Below are 20,887 nucleotides of genomic sequence, written 5' to 3' on the forward strand. Positions count from 1 at the left end.
GCAGGCTCCTGGGGGCGAGCCGGCTGCCTGCACACTGGGCCGAGCTCCTCGCCCCCTGCCAGAGGTGCCTGCAGCGGCTTCCCCGGCCGAGGCTTGCAGACAAGTTGCCTTCCACAGATCAAGCGTTTTCCAGCTTTTGGCTTGCCTTCAATCTGAAGGCTCACCCGGATGGTCTTGCCTGTCTTAGCGTGAGCCACCTCCAGACTCACGGGAGGAGAATAAGTGGGATGGGGCTTCCTTCAAAGCTAGTCACAACCTGAAGCTCCCCATGTTGCCCTGACATAGTCCATCTGCACGTCCAGCCTTCTGGGTTGGGTCTGATAACCATGCCCTAGCCTGAGGGAACACCCCAAGCTGGCTGAGCAGTTTAAGAGATCGGTAAGGGTGAGCAGAATATCCAAAATTGAGATGGGCACTGCACATTTCTGCTAGAAAGTTAAATCAGGCCCCCTAGGATAGGTGCAGAGCTCCTCTTTGCCCTTGCTGCTGCCACTTCGGTGCAGCATTTGGGCTTTCTCTCCTGCCAGCTGCTGGGCACGCTGTCCAGCAGAGAGAGGAGCACTGAGACCATGGAAAAACTTTGTCGCAGCAAAGTCACTAACTTTGAGAGCTCACAGGAGGGATGGCTTACTGGCTGCTGGAGCACGTGCCATCCTTTCCCCCACTTTTTAAGAAGTACCTGCACTAACTATTGTACTCTCACTTGTAAATAGTTTTCTTCACAAAGACGAAACTTGTAGTCTGAATGTCTTTAAGGGATTCTCATTTGAGTGAGAATTGTCAAGATTATTCAAAAGCTCAGCTTAGGATAACTATTTCTTTAACCAAACGAGTAAATGCATTGACAGCTGTGATCTCCAGTATATGTTTTAAAGCATAGAGAGGCCAACGAGCTGAACAGGTGTGGCCATTCCTATAAGTTTTAGCTTCTTAACTGGGAATCCTAAGTGTGCTGGTTCTGTTTATATTTGTCTTCATTTGCCTTTTAAAATCCGTTTGATGTCTAAGAGCGCTGAGCACCTTGAATTCCAGAGTACTTTGATGCCTCCAACCTATATCCTGGTAGCTGAGCCTTCTACTTTGGAAGTCTTGCCAAAAGCCTGCTTAGTTCAATATTCCTTAGATTTAATGTGTAAGGGAAGGGATTTGCTAAGTGCACTACAAGTTTGTGGAAAAGACCCTGGGCTGTCAGTGCCATGGGGCTGCACGACCTCTTCCTGTGCCCTTCTCTTCAGCCCTGTCCGGCCAGCCCCAGGTGTCAGAGCTGGGGCAGTTTCGGGGCCACTCGCCTTCCTTTCGTAAGGGCCTTTTCAGAACCAGCCACAAGAGGGAAGAGAAAGTGCAAGCTGTCGAGTCTGTGTAAATGTACAGAAATGAAAATAAGGCACATCATGCTCTGTTCTGACAACGGGACAGAAGAAATAAGCACGGAGGTAAAGCAGGCCGAGAGCTTTAAAAAAAAAAAAAAAAGAAGAAGAAAGAAAAACAAAACAATCAGTCCATCTGTTGTCTTGCTCATTTCCTTCCATAAAGCCTGAAGGTGTGTTGCAAACAGTTTAAAAGCTCATGTTCTGGAGCACGTGAATCAGGCTGCTGACTCGTTACGGGGGCGAGCACAGTGACTTACCTGCTTGTGGTCCCACGGGGAGAGCCTCGGCTAGCGCCTGGCTGCTGTGTGCTCTGACGGTGTGCTTGGTCGCAAATTTTGTGAGCCCATAGGGTACAGTTATCCTTTTGCTGGTGAATCTGCAGAGAAAGGGCAACCAGTTTCTTTCACTCAGCTTCCCTTTGCATAACTTCTGAGGTGCCTTCTGCTCATGATGCCCCTAGAATCTGTGGTGGAGGCAAGGCACGACTATTGCTTCTCGGTCTGTGGAGAGGAACACCAGCTTGAAGCCAGGTAGGTGGTGATGTGGGACTGCTGCTCTCAGCTGGCTGACAGCGGTGGCAGCACGGTTAGCTCTAGCTCACTACCTGCAGCTCCACTGTAAACTGGGTCTTGCGGAGGTACTCCAGCGTGACCGAATCTGCCTCCCGCTGGGGACACTGGTATCACAGGGATTTCATCTGGCTCTCTAGCAGTTAGGATCACAACCCTGTCCCAGCTCCCCCAAGCCCCCAGCAGCAGCGGTGCTATTTGAATGGCATTGTATAGATTTTTCTTTTAAACTGGGCTTAATCTACAGAAGCCAAGGGAATCGGAATATTTATCTGCATTAGCAGAATGGCATTAAATCCCAAATCCTCCACTGACATGAATATTTATTTGTATCTTAGCTGGCTTCAAACCGCATTGCTGGCTGATTGCCATTCCTGAGGGTTATTTTCACGGAGGTTTTGGGGTGGACGCTCACACACTGATACACCTCCAGATTTCACGTTCCCAGATATTTCTCAACAGATTGTCAGCAGTTGGCAAAACAACCCCATGAAAACAGACACTCAGCAAAGAAGGTAGGGGCCTGAAAATACCTTTAGGCATCAATAGGTATCACTTTAAATCATCAGATCATAGCTATTCTAGTATATGTAAATACTGCAGTCTCTCACAGTGCTCTCTAAGATTAGGAAAGTGCCCTAAAAATTGCCCTCAGCCCTTCAGGCAGAATGAACTGCATTTTGAGAACCTATAGGATTTTTGCTTCCAGTTGTTCTCCCCAGTAATCTTTCTTCCAGTGCATCCTGCTCCAGAAGATGTCACTGTGACGGGGATTCAAGGACCCAGCTGTCCCCAGCCACGCAGACCGGACACGGAGCAGAGCAGGGCGTGCGTGCGGCACCTCCGTGAGCGTGCCGGGGCCACGGGGCCCGAAGTGGTCGCAGAGTGCCCCGGGGAAGGTTTCTGAGCGTAAAGCTCTCGGGTGCAAGTGCTGACCTTTGTGGGTATTTTGTGGGGAGCGCTATCGTTTATCCTGGCTGAGCACCAGCATTCTGCTTCCATTCTTCGTCAGTGCACAGGGTCTGCTTGAGTCTTATAAATGTGTATTAATGTTTACTAAGGTCCTTTGGTGTGGCCCCAAATATAACCAGGAAAAATCGTAGGGTACTTTAGGATGGAAGGGACCTCTGGAGGTCAGCCAGTCCAGCCTCCTGCTCCATGCAGGGCCAATTTGTAGCAGGTTACTCAGGACTTTGTTCAGTTGAATTAAGAATATTTCCAAGAATGGAGATCCCATAGCCTCTTTGATCCCATTTTTGACCATCCTCATGAAAAATCCAATATTTAATCAGATTTTCCCATGGTTCAGCATGTCTGTTGGCTATTACCTTTGCCTGTGCACCTTTCCAAAGAGTCCCACTTTTCTAATACCTTCCTGTTAGATACAGGTATATATAGATTGATGGAGCGAGGCTGGAAGAGATGTGAAAGGGATCTTTTTATAGCAGCTGCTGGCAGCCTTACAGATTTATGTATTCTAACTTTCTTTTTTCCTCTGCTTGTTGAGACTGGGTTTTGGAGGCAGCATTTGCAGTACAAGAGTGTATGTGGTGCAGTAAGGTCCCAGTGTGGTTTGCTCTGATGGGAAGTTGGGATGGGCACAGCTCTAGCCTTGTGACGAACCTGTCTGGTGGTGTCACAGAGCCTCCTAAGCTCTGCCTTCAGATCCATCAGTATGGGACAGACTGTGGACTGTGTGATAGGACTGGAATAAGCGCTGATTTAATGTATCTCCTTCCACATGTGTTTTTTTTGTTTGTTTTATTTTTTGTGAGGCTCTTGCAGTTTCAAGTGCTTGAAATCCATTTGTTGGCAGGTTTTGCTGTAAAGAATTCGTTTTTGGAGTGGGTCCATCCCTTACTATTTGTATGCCATAAAACAGTTCCTTCCCCGATACCACTCTGCCCAAAAGTGCCCCAAGCACTGCTCACAGGCTTCAAACCTCGGGTACTGTCTGCTGGCGGTGTTTCTTGCAGGCTGGCTTGTGACCAGGAGCACCAAGCACGACAGAGATGACGTGTTTCTGCAGGAAGGGAATGGTGTGGATCACCTGCTCTGCCCTCACGTCACCAGCGCCTCATGACCCACAGCTCTGGGACTTGTGTCAGCCAAAGCAGAACAGAGATGAAGCCGTGTAGGATATAAAACCTCCTTTGTAGGTGAAGCAATGCATAATGTCTCCTCCTAAATGTAGCATTTGAGAAACCTGAAATCGAGATGTCCAGACTCAGTTTTCCCCATGCCTCTCACCTTCTGGCCACTGCTCCTTGTCTGTGGTGTTGTGGGGTTGCACAGAGTTTGTCAATGAAATCCCTTCCAATAGCCCAAGCAGGTTAACGCACTTTGACCTGCATGTGATGATGTATTAAAAATCAGTTAGCACTGATTGAATTTTCAGTAATAATTTCTGTTCTAGTCCATAATGGCTAATTCATGCAGAGGATAGCAGAGGGCAATAATCAAACAGTAAATCTTACATAATAAGGCAGAGGATCAGCTGGAAAAGCTGACCTGCTGTCTGGCAATTGGTGCGAACTGCTTTATCTTAGTGGAAGGCTAAGAACTGCCCTATTAGAGCAGGTCTGAAGGTCACCTACTGGGCTGTTGAGCCTGATAGCACCAGTCCTGGGTGGCCCAGGGGACAGCACAAAAACCCTGCTGCAGGAACGTGTGGGTCAGTCCACTTCCTCACGTTACGGCTCATTTTTGCCTTCAGAGACCAGCATGACATTTAATATGTTTGTCAAAAGTTTACCATTAGAAATTGAAGAAAGCTTCCCAGCAGCACTGACGTTGAATCCTAGAATTGGCTGCCTTGGGGGGCTGCAGCATCTCCACTGCTGAAGAATTTCAAGAGTAAGAAAGCAAGTGTCACGGAGAACTTTCTGTTCTCACCCACATGGTGACTCCTGCTTGCCTGCCACTCTTCCCTGCCCTTCTTCCAGCTCTTGCCACCAAGACCATCGCTTTCGTCCCACGTGTGGATGCATGTACAATGAAGGGCTGGGCTGGCAGAGCTGAGGCTGGGCACGGCACCCTTCTGTGGGGTTAAATTGAGCTGGGCAGCACTGGTGCAGGACAGTGAGCATGGGGATGTCCTGGGAAACAGCTCTCTAGGCTCCTTTGGTGGCTGTATTTGTATGCATTTCTAACCCATTTCCTTGATCTTGTTAGGTTCTTGGTCTGGATGACTGCCTGGCTGATGAGTTCTAGGTTTTAGTTACCTGTGGTGTACAAAGAAAATGTCTTATTTACTTCAATCTGCCCATTTCTTAGTGGAAGCTATGGTTTCGTAGCCTGGTGGAGCACGGATATGAGGGCATGCTGCAGCCAGAAAAACGTTTCATGGTGTTATTGGCAAACACAGAGAAGTTAAATAAAGCATAGGAGAGGTTACCATGAATATCTGCCAGGATACTGAGGTAGTTACACAAATACACTAAAATATGAGCTAGAGCCCTGGGAAAAGATATGCATAAAAACAACAATCGTAATTCCATTGAACTCGGTGGGAGTTTTTGCTCTTGTCTTCACTTTTGCCCCACACCTACCCTTTAATATATCTCATCAGTCTTTCCATTGCACAAGGGCCTCATCAAACTTTGATTAGTCTTCTTAAGGAAACCAGTTTATTGCTGAGAAACAATGAATCAGATCCTTCAGCTTAAACTAAAAGTCGGGAAGAGCCTAAAACCAAACAAGGCGGTAAGATAGAGGAGCTCTAGAAGCAGCCCCAAAAAGGCTGTCACTGAAACAACCTTCTGCGCACATCCGTGCAGCTCCTGTTGCAGGGGCACGCAGAAGAGTTTGGTCCCTCATTGAATGCCCCTGGGCAAGGCAAACTTCTCCGGGAGATCACTGGAAGGTACCCTTCATGCTGAGATCACGGGACTGTAACCAGCTGCTGTGGATTCTGTCCCTGCCTCTCCCATGGCCTCGCTGTGAGAGGCTGGATTGCTCAATTAACCTCGCTGCTCTTTGCCTCTTCCAGCTAGAAACTTGTTTTTATTTATCTCTTTGAGGTCTTTGTGAAAATGAAGCGAACTCATCCTCGCTCTTCGCAAAGATGGCCAGAGGCAAATGACATAAAAGCTCCGTAAGTGCAGCCCATTTGGGCCTGGCAGATCTGTAGCTGCCACGTCACTGGAAGCCCTTCCTCACGGCTGGGACCGAGGCGGAATATCCTCCTCTTTCATTTTCGGCCAGGCGCTTCCAGGCAAGGGCAGAGCACATGCCCGTGACAGATGACCTGAGGTTTTGTCATGGCGTGGAGTTTCCTTTCTGCCATCCCACCCACAAGTCACGGCAGCCACGGGACAGAAGCCTTGTATTCTAGGGTTTTCCCATGGGGTCAGAGAAACTGCCCATCTTAATTTTCAGGTCATTGTTTGTATTATTGACTAATGAAGGGGAAAAATAAAGAAGTCGCCTGTTTATGCCCTTTTTTAATTTTTACCTTTAATTTTTATCAAAAGCTGTTTAAGATTTTTCCTCTGCTAACAGCTAACTACATTTACCACTGATCTCCTCAGCTGTCACTGGAAGATCTTTGGCTCTGAGCCTGCACAGGAAGAATAGGGAGGAATAAGCCGAAGGTCTGTTTTTAGGGGATTTTTGCCTATTGTTTGTTTTCTTCATAATCTGTTTAGTGCTTGTTTCCGTGAGAAAACTCCAGGTAACCACAGAGTGGAGGAAATTCTAGTATCTTGGGAGCTGAGGGGTGAAAGATGAGATATCTGAGGGAGAGGAGATTTGCAGGCAAGAAACTGTTTATGTTTTTACAGAACATTCAACACTTGCCTGCAGTGCTTTAGCTACAGATTTTTTTTTTTTTGTTTAGACCACCCCAGCTTGGCTACTTAGCAGAATCTGAGAGGAGTAAATGAGATATTAGAGATCATATAAAAATAATTCTTCTATGGACATCATCCCAGCTCTGCGGCTATAAATATACAGCACAAATGCAGCATAATATCTTTAAATACAGTGTTTTACTGGAATATTTGGGCTTGTCTTCTTCCTTTCTCTCAGTCTCACTCTGCAGTGAGTGTGAGGTCTTAGCAGTGCCAGGAGGGGTTGACGCTGTCTCTCCAGGTGTTACCACCCCTGCATCTGCTCGCCTTTGAGAACCGCTCGTAAGGAGACACCTGCAGCGGTGGGAAGCTCTTTCCCCAAAGGTAGTGTCAAGAAATGCTGCTAGATTCACATTTTCTCTCCGTTAAGCAATGCTGAATATTGACTTCTTTTCAGCAGGTTATGTTCCACTGGCAGGGTTGCAAGCTCTCATTTGATATTGTTTTTTAGAACTGTCATCTCCATAAATATCCAACTAGAAGGAATTTGAGTGAAAACTGAAATCCTTGAAGCTCAACAATCCTGAAAAGTAAGCCCTATGCAGATTTGCTTGAGATTACATAGGGAGCCAGGTTTCAGTCCCTCTCTCCAGTGTTTTTTCATATTTCATCTGTCAACCACGAAGTCCCCAGCTTTTGTCAGTCTCATCCAAGGAAGGACACTCAGAATTCAGTGGAGTCCAGTGATCTCGTGACCCAAAGCAACCTCCAGTTTATGCAGATGCTTTCTCCAACCCCAAAATGTTATTAGAGAACTCATCATTTTCAAGCAGTTCATTAGCAAGTATTCTGCTGAGCAAGATACAGAAATAGTTATGTGTTTTCACTACCCAGATAGGGCTTCTTGAATTTTCCAGTCACGCTCAAGAACTATTGGTATTTATTCAAGTAAGATGATGAGATGACTTATTTTCAGTTGGCAATTAGTGTATTGGCTTTAGGGAACGAAAACTGTGTTACATGAGAAACAAGAACAGCAACATCAACAAAGGATTTTCGTCTGTTCCTGCTGCCAGTTTGTGTTGTGTGTAAATCTGTAATTCTCAGCTGCCTCACCATCACCCATGTCTGGAATCCGGGGTGTGCCTGTGGTGTGGAGTGACTTGCCTTTGCTAGCTCCTTGTCAGGGACAGGCTTGTTTCAGAGAACAGCCTGGAAACGAAGGGCTTGTTGAGCCTGCCGGCATCCATTCTAGTGACTCCGCGGCACTGTGATCCTAGATTTTTGCTCTTTTAACTAGGAATGAAATCAACCATCTCTTTGAAACCCAACATATTTTTTATACCAGTCTTCACTTCTGAACTTCCCACTGAGGGGTTCTCAAGGGTGACCAAAGCAAGTGAAGCCAAGGCTGCAGTTTTTCAGAGTCAGTGCACTGGTGAGTGCAGCTGTGGGGGCCCCAGCCCTGGAGGTGCTCAAGGCCAGGATGGACGAGGTCCTGGGCAACCTGATCTAGTGAGGGGTGTCCCTCCCATGGCAGGGGTGGAACCTGATGGGCTTTAAGGTCCCTTCCAACCCGAGCCGTTCTGTGATTCTGTGATAAGGAAGAGGTACGTGGGCACATGGCTTCAATGTGGATTGGTTCAGCTCCTCTTCCTAATCCCTTGGTTTTTTGAGTGGAAATAGCACCCTTCCCCTTTTTTTCTTCCCATTTCTTGGACAGAGAAAGAAGAAGCGAGCTCTGCCCTTCTGTGCCTTTTCTTGCAGAGCGCTCGTGAGGTAGTAGGCAATCTCTCAATTAATGCACTTCCTTTTTTTTGATAAACTGACTTCTTCTTGTAGGTTTTCCTGGATTAGATTTGATTTATGTGTGTGATGAGTGGAGTTCAAACATTCTCTTGATGGTTAATAACCAGCCAGGAAAGGAAACTCATGTAGCATCCCTGTCCAAGGGGCACCAAGTGCGAACTGCAAAGGACTGCAAAATCATATCTTCAGAAATCAGAAATTAATTATTAATTCATTCATTCAGAAATCTGAATGAACTCAGCCAAGAAGACATCTAAACACACAACGCTTTCTTCATTATTGATAGTGAGATACTAAGTACACATTCTGTGGTGCATGTTGTTCAAAGTGGAACCTAACTATGTTTACTAGAAAGGCAAAATATCTCACGAGAGGGTGCACATGATATCCTAAGTATCGGTTTGAACTTCTGTCTGGAGAGTCCAGGCCTTTGCTGCTTTTTACTTAACTCTGAAGCACAAATTAGGACTGGGGTGAAGCCTCTTGTGTGATCAGGAGAGTCTCAGGTTTTCTTTTTTTTTTTTTTTTTTTTTAATCAGGTAAGCACACGGAATTCACGTGCTTTTTAAAGAATCTAAGGCACAGCTTCCAAATTTGTATTTGGAGTGTGTTCTCATCCTCAATTTTAGTCACCTTGGATCTCCAAATGCTGCCATTTGTGCTTGCAAGCAATTACAGCTGCAATTGATTGCACATAAAATTAGAGGCAATTTAAGGAAAAAAAAAATAAAAATCTAATTTCATGAACTCTAAGTCATTTGTCCAGAAGTGTTTTCATGCATTGGATCAAGTACTGCTCGCTTCCTTTTGTAGTGTCCAAAGTTTGAATCAGGTGCTTACAGAGCGCGACTTGTTACAAAGAAGGTGCATTTCTTTATTGCTTGACTTGCTTGTGAAATGCATTTTATATAACGAGGCACTGATTACCTACATTAAAAACCAAAACAATGCTGTTGTCTCATTTGGTAAGAAGCGGAGATTGTGTGGACAACTGAAAGCTTGCTTAAAGGCAATCTGTGACCCACTCCATGCTATTCTCATGCTAATGTGAGAATGGGTATCCTGGGCACCATCTGCTGTCCCTGAAGTCCCAGCCTTGGGCATTCAAAATTGCTTTGCTTTATTAATGCTAGGCCATCCAGAACAGCCGCGGTGCATTTGTTAGAGTCTATGAAATCAGAAGTTGCAATTGTAAGCATACAGAGATAATTGTCACTTTTAATAATACACTCAAATGTGATAGCTACCAATTTTTCCAACCTCTTAGACAAAGATGCCATCTTTCAAGCTGCAGTTAGCTTCAGCAAACCCAACAAAGGCCTCTCTGGCTTTTCAGGGAGATGGGTTTTGCTTCCTAGGAAGGTCATTTTGTTACACGCGGGATGGATTTATTGGCTGGCTCTGCATTTTAACTTCCGTAAATACCCCCTAGAGAAATAGAGGAACATCTTGATATAAATCACAATTAATAAATAGGACATACGATGTGATCATTTTTAGAAAAGCCAAGGGGATGGGGTATCAAATATCCTCAACTAGTCTAATTAAACCAGTTGAGGTTTAAAGGATACAAAGCATCAGTTTTACCTAAGCTTATTGGCAGAACAAATGTCTGCAGTCTCAGTTGCATCTTAATAAAGTCTCCTCTAATGATGATTCTGTTTGTGCTTATTAGCTATATAGTTCTGGTGTCTGTGGCTCTAATTAGAGAGCAATTTCTTCTGTTCAAGCACCTGAGTATGCAGATTGCTCATTATAAGTACCTGTGAGAGAGCAGCCAGGATGGTTTGATGGGTAGCCAGCGAGCTAGATCCACCTGACCTGCTGCCTTGGGCACGTGGCCATGGAAGAGGCAGAGCACGGGAAGCTGTGTGAGCCTGCTTCACCCTTGTCAGTGGTGTGGGACAGGTCCTGAGCTGACGGCCAGCCTCCAGCTGAAAGTCTCCTCCTGACTCCCAGGTCACAGGTGGTAGAGTGAGGTGAGGTTGGCCCGGTGCTGGGGTCCCCAGGCTTGAAGGCACCAGGGCTGTGCTCGGCCCAGCCCCAGACCGATCACGGGGGGAGTGAGAGGGGAGGGAAGGTGCTACAGGAGTGTGAGGAGACAGCAGGGCAGTGGCACAGCAGCATGACAGGTGCTGTTGACAAGCTTTTTGTGGGGTCCAACTGAAAGAGCGTTTTGTGGCAGAATGGGGAAGGAGCGGATTGCTGGAGGCTGTTGGGTGACCCGGTGGGAGCGTAATTTGGGGTTTGTGAGCCTGAGGCTCCTGACTTCTCTATTTCGATGTGATCTGTGTGCGGAATTTATTTAGGGTGATCTCTGATGGAAAAAATGACCAACAAACCAACCATCTCCTGTTCCTGACTAAATAAGCAATGTACAGCCAACAGGGAGAACAACTTCCAATAGCTGTCTTTATCCGCTCCCTTGCCCCTCAGAGCTTTCAGTTTTTTCTTTCAGTGCCGAGTGAAGGAGCCGAGGACTCCAGGACCAGGGAAAATGAGAGGTAATTACACTGTGGAAGGGGCTTGTTGCACAATGCTGTTGTTTTTTCCCATCCCTGTCTCAAATACTTCAGAGTACAGCAGAGCTAGTGCGGGCATTCAATACTGCCCTGTGCTTATTCTTGGAGCGTTGGAGGTACGGAGCCGGCCCTCTTCTTCAGTGAAGGCAAAGAGGGGAGAGGCTTCTCTCTGGGCCCAGCGTTCAGGCAGGTTATGCCAACGTCAGGTAACATCCAGCAGAGTTGGAGCTAACATTACATATACGCTTTAGCAAAGAGAAAAATATGTATGCACTCATTGAAGTTCTGGATGAATCTATACTTAAAAAATATATCTAAAAAATAGCTGGTTGTGCTTTGGTCTCCTTACTGTACAAATCAGAAGGAAGTCCCTGAGACATGCATCGAGGAGAAAATACTGGAGGTCTAAGCTGAACAGCAGGATATGAAAGATTGTTTTAGAGATGACTGTAGGTAATATTCGCCCTTTGATCCCTCTTCCTTACTTGTTGGGGTTACATACATGTGGAAAAGAGTCCTCGTTCAAGCAGCCCTGTCAGTGGAGTGCTAGTATAAGTCGGGGCAAGACAAACTAAGGAGGGGGAAGCAGACAAGATTTTCTTTGGCTCTTCTAAACTGAGGTGTTGAACTTGTCTTCTATATTCAAATCTCGGTACAAGCTTACGTTACTCTTAAGTTTCTCAGTGACCGAGAAGGCTCAGCTTCTTATAAAGCAGGGCACTTCCCGACTGGGGCTGCATTGTCAGCCTGCTTGTAGGGATTGCTGCTCGTCTGTGGTGCTGCCAGCAGCCGAGCTGGAGTTGTTCAGTGTGTGGGTGCACCTGCTTGTGAATGTGGTCGTACAGAGGCATCTGCAGAGAAAATGCAGGCACTGAACCAGTTATTACAGGTTGAAGGTCACTCATCTGTCAGGGCTGCTTCACCTCACATCAGGGACTAATACGTGAACCCGTCACATCTCAGCTGGGTACGAGAATGGCAAGGTTTGCACGTACTGATTGGAAAAACGTTTAAATGTGGATGATGCTTCAGAATGGTTCTGCTATGTTAAAAGGCTGAAATAGGTTTTTGTCTCCCTGTAGAAGGCACTGAAACCTCAAAGTGTCCTGAAGTAAAATTGTTGTTGTCTTACCAGATCTTGGATTGACAGAACTGGAGAATAGCCTGGGCTGGAAGGGACCCCTGAGGATCATCGAGCCTTGGAGGCACTACCTCTAGCTCACACAGCTGGGACTGAAGAGTATCTGCAGGGGTGCTTCTATCAGTGTACAGCAGAGAGAACTTAGGGAAATGCCTGTTCTCACCTGGCATGCATGTCTTTTTCAGGGCTTGACCAAAAAATCTGCTCTGCCTGCACCTTGCTGCTGCCTGTACACGTAGGTGATAATATTGCTCATGATGTGAAGCAGGAAAACATTCAAGCTAAGTTCTGGTATTCCTAACGTCTTCTCTTGCCAGGTATTTCAAACGTGTTCAGTCAACCCAGTGCAATATGTTTCCTTCCCTTGAAATAAGATGTGCTGCTCCTTCGGAAGACCACTGACAGCAACAACTGGGACCTGACAAGCAAGGCAAGTCCCAAGTGGCCAGAACCAGGTATTGACAAATTCAGAGCTGGTGGCTGCACACATCACTCTTGTTCCTTATATTTTTCCTTGTAGACTGGATAGGAAAAATAGTGCTGTTAGCATGCTGGTGCTTACGTGAGGCGTAGGGATATCTGTTGAGGTGCTATGGAAAGTTATGAAATAGTGTTTCTGTGAAGGACACGGAAGCTCTCGGAGTGATGACAGGGGTGCCAGACAACCTGGCAAGCCTTTTATCACTGCCTGGCAGTCTCCCTCTTGGAGCAAGCCATGCTTACACATGTATGCAAACACCAGTAAGTGGAAGTTTGTGTCCGAAGAAACTATAAAGAAATTCTGAAGATATTCAGAGATGGCAGGACTGCCGTGGATAAGTCTTGGTTCTTCTGTGCTAAGTCTTTAGAGTGACAGCTTCAGTTAGGTGTCATGCAGTTGTTTGCTTTTGCAGCGCCTGATGCTGTTTCCTTTGAGCTGAGGTGGCTTCACTTACTGCCACAGCTTATTTCATTCGTTCCCTTGTCAGCAGCTACTGGATATTAGTGTTACAGGAAGGACAGTTGAGAAGGCCAGAGGACAAGGATGGCCTCCCAGAGATGCTGGATGCTGTCAGGGGCTCAGCTTTTGTCTTGATTATCTTCATGTCTCTGACGTGATCTAAACTGAGCCAGGTACTCGGATCCTGGGCAGGTATTTGAAGATGCCGAGATCCCGGTGTTACACCAGTGCTTTGGAAAACAGCCCTTCTGTCCTTCCCCCTACACAGGGTGATGTTTGCTGCTGCTCAGTGCAACAGCCCAGCTGGGGATCCAAGCTCATTGCTAGCCAGGGACCAGGCAGCAGGAATTAGGCTTTCCCTCCAGTGAGGTGTGGTGGGTAGGCTCCAGGAGCAAGGTATGTTGAGAGCAGGGGGGAACCTCACCCTCCATCATGTGCAACCAGGAGAAGGCCGAGCAGAACTGGTCTTAATGGGAGTGGGATGCTGGGATGGCTGCTGGCTGGGAGACAAGCTGCAGTGCATGCTCCTAGTCACCAGATGCTCTGTTCCCTGAACTCCTGTGAATGCTGACTTTGTACCTGCAGATTTAAAGATGAAACCTTACAAAACATCTCGTGGTGCGCTTTGCATCCTTCCTTGCACAGTCGTGCTACATCTCAAAGCAGAAAAAGCTCTAGCAGAAGACAGGGTTGGGGCAGGGGAAGGAAGCTGAGCACAGCCATGACACCAGAAGAGGTGGGCAGAGCAGAACTGCTCTCTCCTCCCGCTGGGTCAGTTCACTGCCAGGTGTTGCTGGGACACCTTCCACCTACAGGCCCCTGCTGCATGCACTCAGCAAGAGCCGTTTTTCAGCTCTGTGAGTGTGGCAGCTGATTTGCGAGGCTTAATTTAAACGAGTAGATCAAAATGCTTGCAGCTCTGCATATGCTTCCTCAGGAGAAAGGAATGTTTTTTCATTCTTGTCTTATTTCATATTTCACAGCTGTAGTTTGTCTTGTTTTCCCTGTGCCTAAGGCCCAGCAAGTGCTTCAATGCACAGGGGTTTAAAAGCTCATTTACTTTAGGGCATTGGTGCCTTCTTTGAAAAGCTGTGTGTGTGTAGTTTGTTTTACCATAGCCTCTTACTAGAGCAGCATGGAGAGTTTGCAGGGAGAAAAGAAAGGCAGTAAGTATGCATATCACTTTCAAAACCGTGTTGTATAAAGATAAGCCTCTCAAATTACCTTAAGCAGGACAGACTGTGAAAGTATTTGCTCCTGCATTCATTTTTCTTTCTCAGTGTCCATACATCCCACTGTGCACGTCAGTATAACTCCATCTGATTGACCTGACAGCTCAACGTCCTGATGGTGTCACAGGTGGAATTGGTAGGAAGGTTAGCTCCTGGTAACTTCTGTAGGAACGTTAGTCCTTAGTTACACTGTCTCCAGCCAGAACTGCTCCTGGAAGCAGTGGAAGATGGGAATCAAGAGCTGCCAAGTCCTGCTCCCTGACCTGCGGCCCACCGTGCCCTTATGGCAATGGTGCTCTGCTTTGAAGTAAACTGCTTGGCAGAGGAGGTGGATGTAGAGTTTGGAAGAACTGGGAAAAACCTGTGACAGCTCCTGAAAGCTTTCAGGCTGGTAACTTGAGTGTCTGACGTTTCTTGTGTTCCAGGGTGATTTCGCAGCACAGATCTCTGCGTTTGGTCAGGCTACTGCTGAGTAGTGCCTCACAGATGCTGAGGTGCTGCCAGCAAAGTGCAAGGATGTGGCTTTCCCTTTAAAGGGAGATGTTGCTGTTGAGTTGGTAAGGGAGGAGGTGGCAGTGTGACCTTCTTGGGGGGTCATCTATCACATGCTGCTTAGAAGCCTGCCTGGTGTCCGGTAGGCTTCTACCAGCTTAGGGCTTGGAAAGATTGCTGCCAGTTTGCTGTGCTGTGTGGGGGGGGTGCTGGGGAATGAGGCTGGTTTAGACATGCTGCTGTAATGGGAGAGGTACATTGAGTATTTTGCTCCCCCCATCTCCCACCCTCAAAAGGAGTAAGATACAAAGCTCAGTCTTGTCTTGAGCCTCCCCCAGAGCTTTGAAATGCTTGGGTGAAGGCCTCCCAAAAAGTCGGACTTCAGGTTACTTGCTTATTCTATGCGAATGTGGGGAGATGTCGATAGGGTTAATAGGGCCTTGATATGTTTCATACAGCCAGTGGGAAGGAAGTCTCCTGCAGCATCTGAGGCTGTGTGAAATGGGTGCAACAATTCCAACACTGTAAGAGTTTTCCTCTGAATTATATTCAGTATAAATCTGAAAATCCAAGCAAAAATCTGATTTTTGAATGTACATATCCCCATTCTGACTACTGGGAGAGACCAGCTAGCATGAAATCTGTCCAGCAGCATCCATGAGGAGGGAACACATCCATACCTCTGTCACCTGGAAGAGACCTATACAACAAAACCTGCTTCTGGTGGGGATATGCACCCTTACTTGCTTCTATTAGCACAAATCTAATGAAACTGGGATTTTTTTTTCCTGAAATCCCAGTTTCAGGAGTCAGGTGCTTCAGGGGAGGATTCACTGTTTTCATTTGGAGGACATTTCTAGTTCTCCTTACTGGGAAGGGAAAAAGGGAAGACTTGAGCATAGCCACAAGAGGCAGAAACACTATAAGGTGAATAAAGCATATAATTTCTAAAAAGATCTTGTTTTCTAAGCCAATCTCATTATTTTTTAGGATCTGACTAATGGTTTTTGAATGCCCAGGTTGACTTTGGAGATGAGACCTGGTTTTTCACAAGTGCTAAGTGCTTTACTCCAGCTGTCACACCTATAAAAATCACCCATTAAAATCACGCCTGGGGTCCAGTAGCCAGACATACATGGTTGAGGGGGTGAAAAAAAGAAATGCAGATACCACAGCGCACAGGGAGCTTTGCTATACCTGCAGCATGTCCTGGTAAACGTGGACTACGTTAGCAGCGTTGTCTTCTCTGAGGCAGTAACAAAAAATAACAGCAGGGGCTTCTTCATACAGTCTTGTTGGTCTTTTATAATGTATAATATTGATGTAAGAAGTATTATGAACTAGTTAGGAAATCCACAAAGCTGAGATTTACGTCTGAAGAGCAAATTAGGTTAAAGGGAGGGGGAAGTAGAGGGAAAAACGCACGATAGCAAAGGTAAATCAGAAAAGCTCTTTCTCTAAGGAATATCTTAAACTGAGTGATCTGGGGATTTTCGCTTCATTTGAAAAAAGGGGGAGGGTGAGGATGTCAGTGGAAAGTCCTCATGGAGACAAAGCCTATCTTACAGTGTTATTTTATTAGACACTTGGGTGTTCTGAGGTTTTCCTTAGAGCCTTGGCTCTTGAATTCAGGGCAGACTCTCAGCATCCCTTAAGGAAATAATTTCTGGTGTTCCCCATTCATGGAAGAATGAGTGGAAATCTGAGCCAGCTGCGTGTTAGAGGAGGAACCTTTCCCTGTCCCCAGTCCTGAGATTGGTCTTTGTATGTATTTATTTTGAGGCCTGACTCCTGATTTTTCAAGTGTGGGGATTAGTGATATTCCAGCTTTTACCCTAAGGTAATTGAACCTGGCTGTATCCCAGCAGATTTAGTTATCTCAAGGTCAGAACTGCAGTGCTGCATCTCTGCTAGGCTTCAAACTGAGGGTAAGTTTCCCCATGCACTTCTTGGTCCTTTTGCAGCGAAGGCAGGTTTGTTTTTGAAAGTTTAGGTTCAAGGCTAGCAAATCACCGCTAGGAGTAGTCAAAGCTTTAAATGTTTTGTGGTTTTAACCTACAATTTTATAACACAAATAAAATGGCAGAAATTGCCTGATGTAAAATGTTGGGACTTGATATATTTGGTTGGTTGTTTTTTTTTTGTTGTTACAGGTAGGTCTGGCATGAAGTGTGTGAACCTGTTTGAGTTATTGGCAACAAATTCATAAATCACACGTTCAGTCTTTACTTTGAGATACCTTTTGTATTTAAAAGAGCCTATAAAATAAGTGTGTTTTCCAGCAGATTCTCTGGGCTTTGCAGATCTTTTGATGGGGAGAGAAGACAATCTGACCTTTGAGTGAAGATGGTAGGAAGTTGGGTGTGAATAGCAGCAGAGGAAGGAGAGCCCTTAACAGGGGTGCATGAGATATATTCCATCTGCTTGCTTTTCAGTAAATATACACCCAAACCAGAAGCCCCTCTGTGAACAGTGCACCTTTCTAACAGGGTACTCTCAATGAGCTCCTTTCTTTCCACAATTCTACTTCTGCTGTTCAGTAACACAAGCTGATATTTCCACCCACAGGTCCTGTTAGAGAAGGCCTTTCTCTGTCTGCTGGGGATGTTCTGAGTGTGGAGATGTACCCAATCCCCTCCCTGCAGATCAGAGCTCGGTTTTCTACAGCGTAATGATACACTGGTAGATGAAGCTGTGTGTCCATGGAAAGGGAAAAGTAGTCTTTTTACTGTATAAAGGGGTTTTAAGTGGGTTAATTAACACTGACCCCGTTTAACGGATGGCTTATGTGCCTGCTTGATGGAGGGCAAGTAAGAGTCTCACATGTGGTGGAAGTCTCTCGGTGTATTTGTAGCAGGGTGCTGGACTGAGCAGGCAGTGAAGCCTGACAAATCCAGCAGCTGTCTGCCCCACAATAAGCCAGCTGGTTTGCAATCCCGGCTGTGTCACCGAGTCCCTTGCATATTCAAAACCAGGGCGTATTTGCTCCTTTAATTACAGTGCTCCCCCCAGCCCTTGGAGTGCGGCTTTGTGACAGGGGGCTTGTTAAGGAAAGATCAGGGAAGATCTCCTGCCTCCGCCAGCCTCCCGCAGGGGGAGAGGAGGAGGGCAGCTGGAGGGCCGCTCACTGCATGGGAGGGATGCCACGAGGCTGAGGCTGGTCTCTGTGCTGGACCAGAGGATGGACACAGGCTGCTCCGGCTCTCCGCAGACAGGGTGCGTGCCGAACCAATGCCGCGTGTTGTAAGCGGAACCACAGCGGCGTTTAAAGCTGAGGGAGGATTCTGGTGTGGTTGCAGAATGAAGATGTGGCCTTTAGGACTTGTAAACTTTCCCGTGGCCCACCTCTCATCAGGTACGTGGCTATAAAATACAGCTTGGTGGTCATGTCTGTGCTGCGAGGGGAAGAGGAGGCTCCCAGTGGGAGATCCGAAAGATGTGCCCTCCTCCAGCTCCAGGAGCGAGAGGGTGACCTCTGTGCGACTAATGCCATGTAACCAAGCAGGCTTCTGCTGAATTACCAAGCAGAACTCTGATTCCCTGCTCTTTTGGCCCCACTGGTCTGAGTCCTTCCCTGACAAGGTAACGCTGCTCTAGCCTTGCTGATAACCAAGGCACTTGAGGACACAATGAAGGAATTTACCTGATACTTCCAATCTCCGCAGGGGATATTGCCTCTTGGTGTCCTTTATCAGTTGCTTCTTTTGGTGATAGGATCAGGAATGTGCTCATACTGAAGTATTATTAGCAGCACTCAGAGCTGTCAGATCACTTTGGGTAGATTTGCTGTCTTTCCTGTCTTATTGCATAGGAGAAGAGAGGCGAGGCAAACCCTGCACTTCCAGGGAAACCAAAGGTATTGCAATAAAGTTTATTTTTCAAATGAACAATGATAAATTAGCAAACTGATGTGCGAGATCATTTGTTGCATGGAAGCAAAGCATTGATCCCCCCACCCCCTTTTTTTTTGCTCATTTCAGCAATATAATTGGGAGTGGATTCAACCATGACCCAGATTACCCCTTTGTGTATATGAATGGTGTTAGGAAAAATGTAAATTAGGAGAAAATGGCAATTGGCATTCAGTGCCTCAAGAAAGTGCAGCAAATGGACTGGACTGGAATTGTCAAGAGGAGTCTTGGAGGCAAACCACACAGTAGGATTTGAAGAAGTAGTGAAATCTTACCAGCGCCAGCAGCTTTGGCAGCTCTGGAGCAAAGACAGCGAGGAGGGCAGTCCCTTGCGAGGCTTTAGGCTGTAGCATCTACTCTCTCTCAAGGATCTCCCCTTGTGCTGAATCCTTCTGAGTGACCAAAAAAACCCAAGCAGGTAGAGTAAGGGGGCAGGAAGGGGTTGTCCGTCTACCCCACAGCTGCTTAGAAGTTGCACTGAAGTCTTCCTCCGTGCAGCATTAGCTCATCAGAAGAAATCCTATGAGTTGTTTAAGTTTCCAAGCTGTGTAATAGCATGCTTCCTGAACAGATACTTTAACAGCACCACAAAGTGTTCTTGATCAAATTAAATAGACATCACTGTGAAAGGTAACTGCTCTGAGCCATGCAGGGACTTCAGGGAAATGCCAGGGATGTCTCTGTCAGAAATATACTTTTTTATTACCAGAAGAGTGGTCTGTGCTCCTGTGCGCCCACCTAGGATCTGCCGTTCCTGGGAGAACCTTGTGATGTGGCTCCTGGTGGCCAGGCCTGCTGCCAGCCCTCCAGAGGGGCAATCTGTGCTGTTCAAGAGACTCAGCTGCTCCAAGATCTGACAAAAAATGTGCCCGTGGCCTTAGGGAAGCCCATACGGGCTCTGCCTTGGGGGTCTGGTCCCAGCAAACCCAGGGAGCTGATTCCTACTGCTCTTGGTAGTTCTGGAGTGGCCCTGTAAATGCTTTGTTGCCATATTTTTGACTTTTGAGGATGGCAAACTGGAGCGGAGATACTAAAATGTCAGTTGTGCATTGTGGCTCCCTTCTCATCTTCCTATGTTTTCTTCCCATTCGATTTCCATTTCCCTTTGTCCAGGGCCTTGTTTTCCTCCTGCAGACCTGCTCTGGTTAGAGCTGGGACGGGAAGCTCCCAGACCCGACCCCTCTGGGCCAAGGCAACCCATGCCCTTCCAGCGCCTCGATGCCAGCCGTACCAACACAGTATTTTGGGCCAGGATCTGAATCTGCCTGTGGCAAAATCACTTGGATCAGACCTTCAGCCCAAGACTCCTTGGGGACGGAGCCAAAGGGGCTCTGGCTGAGGCACCCGGTGCTTTGGGTCACCCAGTGTGGGGTGTGAGGCTCCTGGAGAGGCTGGCAGCTGGTGTCGAGGCAAATTAAAACATGTTCCTTTCTGCTTGCCCCTCTGCTGCCTTCCTGAAGGTGATTGCCCACAGCAGGGGCAGGGAAAGCAGAGGGATCTTCACCCATCGCTCCCCTTTGGGAACGGAGGGATGGGATGAGATGAGGTGCATGAACGGGGAGCGATGAGGATTGCTTTGGGCTTGCTACGTTACAGACAAATGCTCATTGGAAGCTTGCTTTTTGTTTGCTGTTCCCATTTGTCCCTGTTGGATGCTTCATGGGACAAAGGTCTTGATTTTGTTCCTTCTTGGTGTGCTGGAGGGAGGTTTCCCCTATGGGGCCTGTGCTCAGATCCCCTTGGACAAAGGGGCCAGGCCCTGCAGGTGGGGAGCCAGCGTGCCTCATATGATGCGAATCACAGTGTGTCCCATCCCGAGGAAGGCACCCTGTGAGCAGGAAGGGACAGCAGTCCTGGTATCGTGCTGTTATCTCCCTGGGCACTCTGCCGGGGGGGTTCCCACTGCTGGTTCCTCTTCAGCAGGTGTGGGTTTGTCCTGCTGCTGCTTCCCCGCTGATCAAGAGGCAGGCCCTGAACCTGACCTCCTGGGGATCTCACGCTTCTTGCTGAAGGGTTCAGGTTTTTAGAGACAGTTTTCTGATTCTGTGCTCGCAAATCCCCTTGCCTGCTAAATGTTTCTTTGATGAAAACAAGCAGCACGTGCCTTC

At 47.1% G+C, this 20,887-nt stretch overlaps 1 protein-coding gene across 2 annotated transcripts in view; it reads left to right on the forward strand.

Annotated features, from left to right (window-relative positions):
* The window catches only part of PAK3 (p21 (RAC1) activated kinase 3), a 179,753-nt gene that overhangs the window by 55,154 nt on the left and 103,712 nt on the right, over positions 1–20,887 (forward strand). The gene's annotated exons all lie outside the window — the stretch shown is intronic.

The sequence above is a fragment of the Cygnus atratus genome, chromosome 13, assembly GCF_013377495.2.
Source record: "Cygnus atratus isolate AKBS03 ecotype Queensland, Australia chromosome 13, CAtr_DNAZoo_HiC_assembly, whole genome shotgun sequence".
Lineage (NCBI taxonomy): Eukaryota > Metazoa > Chordata > Aves > Anseriformes > Anatidae > Cygnus > Cygnus atratus.